Genomic DNA, 13,703 nt, shown 5'->3' with positions numbered 1-13,703 from the left:
GATGGAGCAGCTGGGGACTTTAGATCCAGAGAGGGAGAGGGACTGTGTGCCGAAGACCGGTGAGGTGTGGGGGGCAGGTTGATGATGCATGGAGGGAATTGTAACCATGGCAATGTAATGATATATGGTAGAATGAATGTAAAACTAATGTTCTCCCATGTAAACTATCACATCATTCACAATAAAACATTAAAAAAATAGGACCTAAATAAATAAATAAATAGATAAAAACAAAAATGACAAAATCTCAGAAAAACAATAAAACTGGAAAAATAAATAAATATTAAAAACAACCATGAACCAACAGCTGAAAATGAGAGTAATTCCTTAGCACCACCTAATGGAGTCCTGATGCAGTACTGCAAGTTAATGCACTGGATTGCAAGTTAGGTTTGAACTGCAAGGTTGGTGATTCAAGCTTACCAACTGCTCCTCAGAAACCCTATGAGTTGGAACTGACTCAATGACACTTAACAACAACAATAATGGACTCTGGAGTCCTGGTGTGGTGCTGTGGGCTAATGAGCTGTACTGCAAAGTCTGTTTGAACACAAGGTCAGTGGTTCAAGCTCACCAGATGCTCTTTAGAAACCCTTCACAGGGTTGCTATGGGTCAGAACTGACTGGATGGCACTTAACAACAACAATGGACTCTTGCCTTAGGAATTTCATGATATTTCCAGTATGCCTCTCTGATCAATCACCAGCTTTTTCTTTCTCTTACTCCCTTTTCTCTTCCCCTCAATTCTGTTCTGATCTTTTTCCTAGTGACAACCAGTTCAGGGCTTGCCAGGTCTGATTTGGAAAAGACTGGTAGCACTGGCTCTTTCTGTTGTCTCCTCCCCTTCAATTATGCACCCAACTGTGGTATCCATGTGGGACCTCCCCTGGGGGTGTCTACTCATACAGGTCTCACCTGTAGTCATCAGAAAGGAAATGAGTAGAAACAGAAGAAAAAAAGAAGAAAAAATTTAATAATAATTCCACCTTTGCTTCTGTAGGTTGCAGGCAGGCTTCTGTCATGGAAATCTGCTCTCTCTCTCTCTCTCTCTCTCTCTCTCTCTCTCTCTCTCTCTCTCTTTCCATTGTGAATTGAGTGAAAGTTTACAGGGCAGATCATCAGTTTTACATTCAACAAATCATATATTTTGTTTCATTACAATGGTTATAATCCTCTCCATGTACCATCAGTTAACAGTATTTCTCTCTATTCATTTTAGCTTTTTCTTTTTCTTTTTTTTTAAAAAAACACTCAGGCCCATATGATAATTTAAACTACCAAAGGGTACATTCTGCAAATATGCCTCCTGGCCGCCAGCTCTCAGTCCCTCTCTTTCCATGAATCTAGAGTCCTCATCTGCTCTCTTTCTCCATGTCCCCATCTCTGCTTCCATCTCTAGTATCACTGCTTCTCTGGATAAGGTCCCACATTCAGCTTGTGCTTTCTCTCTTGATGGTCCTAGGGTCCTCTGTTTCTGGACTGTAAGATTAACTACTCCCCCATTTTTGTTACAAAATTTCTACCTTTACATTTGTGACAGTCACAATTAATCATTGTAACAGTTACCCACTATTGAATCATAAGAATCTTATTCTCTTCTCTTTTCACCAGACCCATCTAGACAAGATAAAAAGTATTCAGTGGGGACTCTATATTCCTACACACACTCTTAAACTAAATTCCCTCTTGAAACTTTGTAAGCCAGTCACTTCAAGCCTTTATTACCCCCTCAGTTTAGGTAGCCAATGTCTAAGTTACCCATCCCTATCTACTCTGTATACAAGGGGATAGTATTGATCATTGATGTGAAGACTCCTTCCCTCTCTATTGGTATTTTGAGCTACTACCTCCAGAAATATAGGTCAACTTCATCAAATTGTAGCAATGTACCCTTGTTTCTTTTATCAAATTTTTTTTTTTTTTTTACCTTCCTCTTGTTGAGTTTTGATTATCAAGCCATCGGGGCTAGGTCAAATGGATACTATCGGGATGTTTGGGTCTTCTTTGAAACTTGCTCTTGAGCACAGAGAAACTAAAGTAACTGGAAGAAATGAAGAAGTGAAAGCTAAACAGAGAATTTCAAAGGATTGCTACAGAAGACAAAATCAAGTGTTTTAATGAAATGTGCAAAGACCCAGAGTGAGAGCCAAAAGGGAAGGAACACACTCAACGTTTCTCAAATTGAATGAATATCAGAATTATTTTCTGAGCGAACTGTCAGAATTATTTGCTCACCATACAGATCAAATAAGTATGGTCATTGACTATGACTATGGTGCACACCTTTCCTGATTTTAGGCCATTCTGTATTCTTTGTTCTGTTTGAACAACTGCCTCTTGGTCTATGTACAGGTTCTGAAATGAATGCAAGTAAGTGTTCCAGAATACTCATTGTCCTCAAAGTTGTCCATAGCTTGTCATGATCCACACAATTGAAAGCTTTTGCAGAATCAATAAAGCACAGGTAAACATTTTTCAGGTATTCTCTGCTTTCAGCCAAGATCTGATGTAAGCAGTGATATTCCTCATCCCAGGTCCTCATCTGAATCTGGCTTGAACCTCTGATAGTTCTCTCAATGTGCCAGTTTTGAATTATCTTTAGAAAAAAATTGCTTGCATGCAATTTTAATGATATTGTCTTATGACATCTGCATTCCATTGACTCACCTCTCTTTGAAATGAGCAGAAATATGCATCTCTTGTAATCAATTGGACAAGTAACTGTCTTCCAAATTTTGTAACATAGATGAGTGAGTGCCTTTTGTGCCACATCAGTTTGTTGAGTGATATAATTAGTATCCCACCAATTCCCAAAGTCTTGTTCTTTGCCATTGCCTTCAGTGCATTGTGGACTTCTTCCTTCAGTGTCATTGGCTCTTGATCATAAGCTGCCTCTTCAAATGGCTGAACATTGACCATTTCATTTTGGTATAGTGACTGTGTATACCTTTCATCTTCTTTTGATGCTTTCTGCACCATTCAATACTTTGCCCATAGAATCCCTCAATATTTCAACTTGAGGCTTGACTATTTTCTTCAGTTCTTTCAGCTTGAAAAATGCTGAGTGTACTCATCCCTTTGGTTTACTAGCTCCAGATCTTTGCAAATTTTATAATAATAATATATATTATATATATGTATATATATACATAATAGATTATAATATTTAACTTTCTTTCCTCAAGATGTCCTTTGAAATTGTCTATTCAGGTTCTTTACGTCTTCAGTCCTTCCATTCAGTTTAGCAACTCTATGCTGGAGTACAAGTTTTAGTCTCTTTGGCATCCAATTTAATCTTTTTCATCTTTCTTGTCTTCTTAATGATATTTTCCTTTCTTCCTATATGATGTTCTTGATGTCAACCCACAACTCTTCTGAGCTTTGATAATTAGTGTCTAATTCATCAAATCTGTTCTTGAGATGATTTCTAAATTCAGGTGGGGTATGTTCAATGTCATATTTTGGCTCTTGTGAACTTGTTTAATTTTCATCAGATTCAGCTGGAATATGAGCAATTGATGGTTTGTTCCACAGTCTGCACCTGGGTTTGTTTTGACAGATGATATGGAGCTTTTCCACCATTTCATTCCACAGATGTTGTCAATTTGATTTCTGCATTTTCCATCTGGTGAGATCCATGTGTATAACTGTCTTTTATGTTGTTTAAAAATTATATTTGCAATGAAGAAGTCATTGATCTTGCAAAATTCTATCATGTGATCTCCAGCATCATTTCTATCACCAGGGCCACATTTTCCAAGGACTGATCCTTCCTCCTTGTTACCACCCTTGGCATTCTAATGACCTGCAATTATCAACTCATCTTGATTGCATGTTTGATCAACTTCAGACTGAAGAAGTTGGTAGAATTCTTCAATTTTATCATCTTTGGCTTCAGTTGTTGGTGTGTGCCTACATTTGAATAATAATGGTATTAATTGTTCTTCCTTGTAGTTATATGGATATTATCCTATCATAGACAAGTTGAGGCTTGATTTTTTTCTTCATTTATATTTTCAGATCTTGAAATGTTCTTTTGATGATTAATGCATCCCCATTCCTCTTTATTTTGTCATTCCTGGCATAGTAAACCATGTGTTTGTCAGATTCAAAATGACCAGTACAGTCCATTCCAGCTCACTAATGTCTAGGATATCTATCTTTATGCATTTGATTTCATTTTTGACAACTTCCAATTTTCCTAGATTCATACTTCATATAGCTCATGTTCCAACTATTAATGGATGTTTACAGCTATTTCTCCTCATTTTTGAGTTGTGCATCAGCAAATCAAGGTCCCAAAACTTCATTCCATTTGTGTAATCATGGTCAACTCTACTTTGAAGATCAGGTCCTCCCCAGTTACATTTTGAGTGCTTTCCAACCTGAGGGGCTCTTCTTCTAGCACTATATCTGACAATATTCTAGTGCTATTCATTATGTTTCAGTAAGTATTCTGGTGCTATCTCCCAGGGTTATATTGCTATTCCTATGGTTTTCATTAAGAATAGCACCAGAATATTGTCAGATGTAGTGCACAAAGATGAATCTGTCAAGATGGAAGGCACTAAAACACGACAGGGGGAAAGCTGTATCCTCAAAGTAGAGTTGACCATGATGTTGCAAATGGAGTATATCTCAGGAATTTCATTTGCTAATTGTACACAACTCAAAACGAGAGCAAGCATTTGTAATCACTCATTAATAATCATAACATGGAATGTATGAAGTATGAATTAGTAAAAAAACAAAACTGAAGTTGTGAAAAAGGAAATGGAACACATAAAGATCAATATCCTAGGTATCAGTTAGCTGAAATGGGCTGGTATTGATCATTTTGAATCTGACAGTCATGTGGTTTACCATGCCAGTAATGACAAATTGAAGAGTAATGGTATTGCATTCATCTTCACAAAGAACATTTCAAGATCTATCTTGAAATACAATGCTGTATATGATAGGATAAGGAGCTCTGGTAATGTAGTGGTTACGAATCAGGCTGCGAACCTTAAGATCAGCAGTTCGAAACTACCAGCTGTTACACAGGAGAAAGATGAAGCTTTTTGCTCCCATAAAGGTTAACAGCCTCGGAAACCCTGTACAGGGTCGCTATGAGTCGGAACCGACTCCATGGCATATAACAACAACATATGATAGGATAATATCCAGATGTCTACAAGAAAGACCAGTTAATACCACTGTTATTCAATGCACCAACCACTAATGCAAATGATGATGAAACTGAAGAATTTCATAAACTTCTTCAGTCTGAAAAAGATCAAACATGCAAACAAGATGCATTGATAATTACTGGTGATTGGAATGCAAAGGTAGGAAACACAGAGAAAATCAGTAGTTGGACAATATGACCTTGGTGATAGAAAAGATGCTGGAGATCACATGACAGAATTTTGCAAGACCAATGACTTCTTCATTGAAAATATAATTTTTACACTGCATAAAAGATGACTATACACATAGATAGATCTCATCAGATGAAATACACAGAAATCAAATTGACTACATCTGTGGAAAGAGGCAGTGGAAAAGCTATCATTAATCAAAACAAGACCAGAGTCAGTCTCTGGAACAGAACACTAACTGCTCATAGCAAGTTCCGACTGAAGATGAATACATTAAAATACACCCACTAGAGTCAATATAATACCTTGAACATACCTCACCTGGATTTAAGATCATCACAAGAACCGATTTGATGCATTATACACTAATGATTAAATACCAGAAGAGTTGTAGGATGGCATCAAGAACATCATACACGAAGAATGAAGAAGATAAATAAGATGAAAACAATAAAGGAAAAAACTAAAATGGATATGAGAATAGATTCTGTGGCTTGCTCTCCACAGAGATGCTAAAGCAAATGGAAGAAATGAGGAGGTAAAAAAGCTAAACATAAAGTTTCAAAGGACAGCTTGAGAAGACAAATATGATAAAGTGTGCAAAGCCATAAAGTGAGTAAAACAAAACGGAAGAACACATTCAGTGTTTCTCAAGCTGAAATAATTGAAGAAAAATATCAAGCCTTGACTTGGAATACTGAAGGAGTCTTTGGTCAAAACATTTAGTGATGCAGAAAGCATTAGATGAAGATGAAAGGAATACACAGAGCCACTGTAGAAAAAAGAAATGGTTGTTATTCAACCATTTGAAGATGGAGCATATAATCAAGAGCTAATGTTTCTGAAAGAAGAAATACAAGGCTCACTGAAGGCACTGGCAAAGAATAAGGCACTAGGAATTGATGCAATACAAATTGAATATTTTCAACAAACTTATGTAGCACTGGAGACACTCACTCATGTGTATCAGTAAATTTGAAAAACAGCTACCTGGCCAACTTATTGGAAGAGATCCATATTTGTGCCCATTTCAAAGAGAGATGACTCATCAGAATGCGGGAATCATCATACAATATCATTATTATCACATGCAAGTAAAATATTTCTAAAGAAAACTCAAAAACATCTGTGACAGTACATTGACAGTGAACTGCCCGAGGTTCAAGCTGAATTCAGTAGAGGTTATGGAATTAGGGACATTATTGCTGACATAATATAGATCTTGCCTGAAAGCAGAGAATATCAGAAAGATGTTTACCTGTGCTTTATTGACTAAGCAAAGGCTTTAAACTGTGTGGATCATAGAAATTATGGGCAACCTTGTGGAGAATGAGTTCTGGTATTGGTGATATGGGATTATGCATTGGACAAAAAGGTCAGTTTGAATCTGAAGGTCAGTAGTTCAGAATCACCAGCTACACCTCAAATCCCTGTACAGGGTCGCTATGAATTGGAACCAACTTTGATGCACTTAATAACAACAATTGTGTTCATGAAGAACCTCTACATAGACCAAGAGGCAGTCATTTGAACAGAACAAGGGGACATTGGATGGTTTAAATCAGGAATGTTTTACACCAAGATTGTATTCTCTCAACAACTTATTCAACATACTTGTTCTGAGAAGCTGGATTATATGAAGGACATGGTATCAGAATTGGAGAAACACCCATCATACGTAGATGATACAACCTTGTTTCTAAGGTGAAGAGGACTTAAAATACTGATGAAGATCAAAGACCATGGCCTTTGGGATGCGTTGTACTTTAATGTAAAGAAAACAAAAATCCACACCAGTGGATCAATAAATAACAGAATGACAAATCAAGCAAACGTTGAAGTTGTCGAAGACTTCATTTTGCTTGAACCCACTATCAATACTCATGGATGCAAAAGTCAAGAAATCAAATGACATATTAAAATCTGATGCACAAGATCTCTTGAAAGTATTAAAGAACAAAGATGTCAGTTTGAGGACTAAGGTGAGCCTGACCCAAGCCATGATATTTTCAATAGACTCACATGTATATGAAAGTTGGACAGAGAATAAGAAGACTGTAGAAGAAATGATATATTTGAGTTATGGTGTTGGAGAAGAATATTTGATGGACCATGGCTACCAAAAAGAACAAACAAATCTATGTTGGAAGTACAGTCAGACTGCTCCTTTGTAGCCATGATGATGAGATAGTGTCTCTTATACTTCTGTCAGTTTATCAGTAGGAGCCAATTACTAGAAGACACCATGCTTTTTAAAATGGAGGCTCAGAAAAAAGAAGAAGATCCCCAATGAGATGGATTGGCACAATGTCAGCAGTAATGGACTCAAGGGTAATAACAATTATGAGGTTGGCACAAGATCAGGTACTGCTTAGTTCTGTTGTGCATAGGGTCACTATGAGTCAGAACTGACTTGAAGACACCTAACAAGAACAAGTATGTCTGGAAAGGAGTCCTGGTAGCGTAGTGGTTTATGCATTAAACTGCTAATCACAAACTCAGCGGTTAGAATCCACCAGCCATTCTGAGGGAGAAAGCTGTGGCTTTTTGCTCTTATAAACACTTACAGCTTTGGAAACCATATACAGGTTTTACTTGATGGCATGCTTGAAACATTTGTGCTTTTGCCCAATTTTTTTTTGCAAATGTTACCTGTGTAACTTCATCTAATACTTGTTTCTCATACCTTCAGCTTTGATTTCTATATAACTTACTAAAGGATGTTCAGAAAGTGTTACATTTTATTTGTCATTATATATTATGTTGTATTCTTTTGGAAACTCTTGCCACAGAAGGAAAGTATTTTTTCCAGTGGTATTCCTAAGGCTGCCCTAGCAAAGTACCACATATTGGGTGACTTATAAGACCAGAAATGTATTGCCTTATAGTTCTGGAGACAAAGAATCTGAATTGAAGGTACTAGGAGGGTTATATTTTGTCTGAAGTCTCTAGGGAAAGGTTCTTTCTTTTATCTCACAGCTTTTGGTAGTCCCAGACATTCCTTGACTTGCAGCTGCAGCCTTAACAAGTCATCATATAACTTGTTTCCTTGTCTTTCTGTGTCTCTTCTTTTCTGTTCTAAGAATACCACTCAGTTTTAATTAGGACCTACACTAATCTCTTATGTCCTCATTTTAATGTAACTGATGACATCTTCAAAGACCCTATTTCCAAACAAGGCCACATTCACAGGCACCAGGAAATAGCATTTTAACACATCTTTTGGGGGGTACATAATTCATTCCACAATATGTGACTTATTTCTTTATATTATTTATTTTAATTTCTAAAGAGGATTCTACATATCTTTATAATGTTTAATTTAATTTTATAAAATATGTTATTATACTTTGAAGCAAATATAGAGGTTTGGATGTTCTTCAACAATGGAAATCAATAGAAATACTCATATTTAATTTTGAATTTTTTAGTAACCACTTATAAAAAAATAAAAAGAAGCAGGTAAAATTAATTTAAATGCTATATTGTACTTAACCCAATATATATTCAATAGTGTCATTTCAACTTGCCATCAATATCAAAATGATGAATGCATATATGACATTCTTCTATTCATTCTAAATTTTACAGTCCAGTCACTACCTTTCTATCCAGACTAGTATTCAAGTGGCTCTTGCCTACTGTGTTGAACAGTGCAGTCTGGATTCTTAGCTTTAAATATCATGCCTAGTGATGAATTTGTACTGCCATTACCACAATATAAACTTAGTACCAGGATGGTAAGTGCCAATTTCAATTGGCTTTCTTGGTAAATTACTTCCCCCCCACTCCCCCCACCCCCACTTTTTGGCTTTGTCAAATAAGATTAGGTCCTTGTTTCTATTGTGTAATATGAATGATAAAGGACCAGAACTGAAGAAATCTTTTAAGTCACTTGCCAATTTTGTAAACTTTGATTTGGTTAAAAATAGAAATCCTCCTAGCAATGCACACATGTTTGGTAACATGTTCCAGTATGGAGCTAGCGAGTAGCATATCAAACCTCCTTAACTGTCACTGGGCATTTCTCTTCCCCTATGTGCAGTCTTCAGCTCTAGCTGCCTGTACCTAGTGGTATTTCCCTGCAGAAGTTACCATACTGTATTGGGCATACAGGGTCAACCTTGGAAATTGTTCCTTTGACCAGGATTATGGCATTATTTTTAATTGAAATGATTTTCCCTTCCATTTCCCTCACCCAAATGAAACAAATACGTGGCCACTAAGTGTCACTCAGTTTTTCAGGACTCCTAGTTATCTAACTCTATGCATAGTTAATTTGCTTAGGGTATGGGGCTAATTTTTTTCTCAGTAATGAACTTTTAGAGTGCTGGTGTGGCACTGCAGAAAAAGTACTGGACCACAAGGTTGGTTTGAACTGCAAGATCAGTGGTTCAAACTTACCAACTGCTCCTCAGAAACCCTATACAGGGTTGTTAGGAGTTGAAACCCACTCGATGGCACTTAGCAGCAACAACAATGAACTCTTTTAAAAATAATTTTTTAAAATGTAGACAGCCTAGATGCCTGCCAGCAGAGGAATGATGAGCAAACTTTGGTATATGCACAATGGAATATTATGCAACATTGAAGAATAACAATGAGTCTGAAAAACACTGCAAATATAGAGGTTTGGATGTTCTTCAACAATGGAAATCAATAGAAATACTCATATTTAATTTTGAATTTTTTAGTAACCACATATAAAAAATAAAAGGAAGCAGGTGAAATTCATTCAAATACTATATTGTACTTAACCCAATATATATGCAATGTTGTTGTTGTTGTTAAGTGCCATCGAGTCAATTCCAACCCATAGCGACCCTGTATAGGGTTTCCAAGGAGAAGCTGGTGAGCTTGAACCACCAACCTTGCAGTACAAACAACTTTGCAGTCTGACGCATTAGCCCACAGCACCACACATAGGAACATGGAAAACATTATGCTAATGAAATTGACTTGTCTCAAAGAAAGTCCATTACTATAAAGAGATAAGAACAGGTTTTCATGCTATAATAAACATTCTGTGGTGGTTACCAGGGGTGGGAGGGAAGGGAGAATTATATCCTGGTGTGGCACTGTATGATAAGCTGCCTGTGAATCACAAGGTTAGCAGTTCAAACCCACCAAATGCTTCTTGGGAACCCTATACAGGGTTGCTATGGGTTGGAACTGATTCCAGGGCATGTAACAAAAACAGTAATAGAGTTTAGACTCATGCTAATTTGGTTGATGAGGAAGGCAGTGAAAAAGAAGAAATAAAGGATTTTGTTTGTTTGTTTTGTTTTTATCTTTTTTATTGTTACCCAATATAGTTGAAGGGAAACTGTATATTTATTTTCTCACTAGGAAAAACCATTGTGAATGCTAAAAAGTAAAGGAAATAAGGAAGGAGGGGATAGAAAGGAGAGAGAAAAAAGAATGATTTCAAAGTGGATAGTGGTGATGATTGTGCAAATGGCAAGTATAGTTGGTGTTACTGAATTGTACATGTAAAAATGGTTGGCAAGGCAAATATTTTGTTGAATATATATTGCTACAATTAAAAATGCATTTATAAAATAAAGAATTTATCCTATCTCCTCCATTCCAACAAGTATCTCATTTCTCTCTATTTCATTCTCTATGAATTGAATACTGAAGAGTCCTTCAGTTCTTGCATGGAATTACCATTTGGATGCCAAGCTGTTGCTCCATTACCTGGATACAGGTGTCTATGCTACCACACCTGTCTTAGCATTTATGGGCAGGGCATCTCCACAGCATTATAGAAAATATTCTAGAAAGGAAATTGCTTTTCTGGAGAAATATTAGAGACGTTTAACCCTTCCTTATGATCATAGTTTTCCATCTTATAACCACATTTTTAATTCTTTAGGTTTAGCTAAGAAGGTACACAAAATCAATTCAGTTGAGAGTCTAAAAGTAAACACATAATATTTTATAACATAGAGGACCACCACTCATCTATTATTTTGTCCTACTGTGATGGCTTGTGTGTTTCTTTGATGCTGGAAACTATATCACACTTATTTTAAATATTATCAGGGTCACTAATAGTGAACAGGTTTCAGTGAACTTTCAGTGTAATACAGATTAGGGAGGAAAGATGGACCACATCTAAATGGTTAGCCAATGAAAACCTTATCAATAGCAGCAGAACACTGTCACCATAAAGTGTTGGAAGATGAGTCCCTCAAGTTGGAAGGCACTCAAAATGTGGCTGAGGACGAGCTTCCTCCTGTTAGAAATGAATCCCGATGTCGCATAAAAGACACTCGGTGAGACTAAATTACCTTGGCAAAGTAAAATTTATTCCTGCAAGAGGGTGCTTGCGCATAGCTGTACATACACAAACAGGCTAGCAAGCACACCGAGTGGGCAGTCCACTCGGGTTTTTAATCCCTGATGTGAGTCTCAAGGCTGTGTCTCACCCTATTGGCTAGGGTTTTGACCGCACAATCTATTCCCTTACCCTGTTGGCTAGTTCAAATTTTTAAGGCACACATTCCTACTTTAGGAAAAGAAGAAAGCGATCATAGTCTGTTCTGTGCTCCAGGAAGTAGTTTAAGGAAAAAGAAAGTTATCATAAATTCCTTACCACAGGAAGCGGTTTAAAGAAAAAGAAAGTGACTATAAATTCTTTACTCACTTCAGGAAGTAACCAAAGAAAAAGAGAGAGATCATAAAGTCTTTACTTCAGGAAATAAAAAAAGTTACCCGAATATAATAAACAGGATTATATTTTCCCCCCCAATTCCCCCATTTTTTTTTTTAAGGAAGTAAAAGAAAGAAAGAAAAAAAAAGTCACCTGAGTACACTAAACAGGATTATAATTTTTTTTTTTTCTTTTTAGACTTCTTCATTCTTTTCTTCAAATTTTGCAAGGAGATGTTGACTTTGGTGTTCATATGTTTCTAGGTGAAAAAGGTTATTTTCGTATGGGGGTGGAGGTTGTTTGGATAAGGCTGTTTCTATGAGTTTTAGAACTAATTCTCTTATACAGGATATAATACAGCATCTCATTAGTGTTAATATGTGAAATACGATAATTAGAGAGGTGAGAACTGAAGTCATAAGCCCTTTCCATTTCTCGAATCATTTTTCTATGATATTAGAAAAGGGATCATCTATGCCTGAATTTTCAGCAAGTTCATTAGCTAAGGTGGTCAGCCCTTGTAATGCTTTGGTAATGGTACTATCAGGATGAAAGTACAACACTGGACTCCAATCATGACACATACTCCTCCTTTTTCTGCTAATATCATATCTAGGGCTAACCTGTTTTCTTAGGCCATTTTGCTAGTAGGTCCTAATTGTTCTGCTATTCTCTTTATAGCATCCCTGGTATAATTTACAAATCTTTGTTGATTATAATAGATGTAGTTAATCCAGTCTATATTTTTGTTAATGGTTGACCACTAGAATAATACAGATTCAAACCCTGCAGCTATTTGGTTTTTTGCTTTGAATTCATTGGGGGGACTCCTATACTGTCTATGTAAATATGGGGATTGAAAGACACATGGGGAGTAGTTACACTTCTTTTGACTTTATGTCTATTTCTTGTAGTTGTTGGCTGATGGAATGCTGGGGTGAAAGGGATGGCCAGTTGCACCAGAGAACAGGTGCTACTCTAATTTGCCGGTAGAGCCTTAAACAGTTGTTTCCCGCAGTACCACTAGACATCTGTTCCTGGAATAGCTAGGGCTGACTGATTTGGGAGCTCTTTGAAGACTCTGTGCTCACTGCATCCCGTCAGGTTTCTGATGAACATCAAATTCCCCCCCTGTCTAGAGAGACACAAAGTGAAGTTGACATTTGAGGCCGGAGGCCTAATGGTCCTCGGGGGCTTACCCATAAGATCCCTGACATTAGGGACAGTGACAATGAGTTACAGGATTCATTGCCCCAGGCTATGGGGTCCTGGAAGAGAGCAACCATACAGTGCATGCCCTGATGGTCTGAGGACCATCTGAGTGGAAAGGGGACCACTTGGGCTTCCGGTCTTCCTGTTGCAGAGGCATAATGCTCTTATTCAGAGTGCTAACAGAATATTTAATCCATTCCAACCAAGCAGTCACATCCCCATATACTGTTTATATAGCTATAGTTTGTCTTAGGTCTTTAATTTACATAATTGTCACTTTGGAAGGGTCATTTCCTGAATTTAAGGTGGGGGTACTAGATCTGAATCATTTCTAGAATTCTGTGTTTGAGTTCTATCTTTGGTAAAGTTAGGCCTTGAATTTTGTCTAATTAGTTTTTGAGAGGAGATTCCTAAAGGATCTTTTCCTGTAACATCAGCTCCCAATCTATAGTTCCCTATTATTGAAGGT

Source organism: Chrysochloris asiatica, unplaced genomic scaffold (assembly GCF_000296735.1).
Source record: "Chrysochloris asiatica unplaced genomic scaffold, ChrAsi1.0 scaffold00205, whole genome shotgun sequence".
Classification (NCBI taxonomy): Eukaryota; Metazoa; Chordata; class Mammalia; order Afrosoricida; family Chrysochloridae; genus Chrysochloris; species Chrysochloris asiatica.
This window is presented reverse-complemented; position numbering follows the sequence as displayed.